A 1,290-nucleotide genomic window follows, 5' to 3' on the forward strand; every position below is an offset into this window, starting at 1 on the left:
AAGGAAGAAAGGGGAAATAAATAAATAAGTGCGGTGGTGCCTTTCAAAAGAAAATTGAATCGTAGCTTCTTGCGGCCTCACGGAGCACCATCTGTCATGTAGACAGCAGCACAAACCCGGGCGCGTACGGGGACATGCCGGCATGTAATAAAACAATACATCAGAGCTCGGGGATAACCTTGGACGCGGTGTGTGTGTTATTCCGGGTGCGTGTGTGCGAGTCGGGGGGTGTCGAGAGAGGAGGGGAGGGGGGCACGGCCCGTCTCCAAAAATCCCATCGCCGTGGATTTGCTTGTGAAGTTCCCTGGCAAAGTCCGCCTCGGCTCTAGGGGAAAATCAAAGGCAAGAATAGAGAACGGAACGGAGGGGCGGCCAGAGAGCTGGGCGAGCAGGGAGCCTCGCCGGGGCCGGGAGAGGTCCTTCCCCCCTGGATGTTAATAGGCACCCTGGATGTTAATAGGCCCGCAAGGCAGGGGTGAGGAGTAACATAAGGGCAGCTCAGCGAGTCGGCTACTTCTTGGGAGGAAAAAAAATAAACAAAAAAATAAAAAATAAGAGTAGAATCCCCGCTCAGCTGAGACCCCAGCGGGCAGGCTGGTTGAGAGCGCACCGGCGGGGAAAGGAAAGACGTGAATGAAAACGAGCAACGACAGAGGTGCTTCCCGGAGAAAGTTGCTTTAAGGTTTTTCTACGCTGTGAGATGAGTATCTCCGTTTGGTTCGCTTTTATCGCGGTTGTTTCCCGCGATCCGAACCAGGTAGAGGCTCCTTTCTATTTCTTACCCCCTCCCCCGGCCACCCCGCACAGCCGGGGCAGGACGCACCGCGGGGCCGCTTACCTCGGCGCCGCCGCTCGCACCGCCGCTCCCCTCGGGTCCCTTCGCCCCCTCGGCGGTGCCTTTACAGTTCAGATGCGCCTCCGGCAGCAGAGCATGGAACAATTCAGAAAAAAATAATAATCAAACGGAGGGAATTAGGAGCTGAGCGGCGTCCTGCTCGGGTGGGGAAGGGAGGCTCTCATCCCTCGCCGCGGCCTCCAGCGCTCCGGAGATGTTATCGCCGTGCTCGGTGACGGAGTATAAATAACAACTTAAGTTACTTACGATGCATCGGGGGAGAAAAGAGCCGTTCCCCCATCCGAACCCTCCTCCGCCCGTTAATTCGGGGCAGCGGGCTGCAGAGGCGACGAGCCGCGTTTAGGGGGAAAAAGAAAAATTATTCGCCTTCTTCGTCCTCTTCTTGCCAGGATCAATAACAAAAGGGATGCGGAGGTGCCACCAGCGGGGCTGCT

This window comes from Centrocercus urophasianus, unplaced genomic scaffold (genome assembly GCF_019232065.1).
Source record: "Centrocercus urophasianus isolate 14NV4802_14NV808 unplaced genomic scaffold, USGS_Curo_1.0 seq_1013, whole genome shotgun sequence".
Taxonomy (NCBI): domain Eukaryota; kingdom Metazoa; phylum Chordata; class Aves; order Galliformes; family Phasianidae; genus Centrocercus; species Centrocercus urophasianus.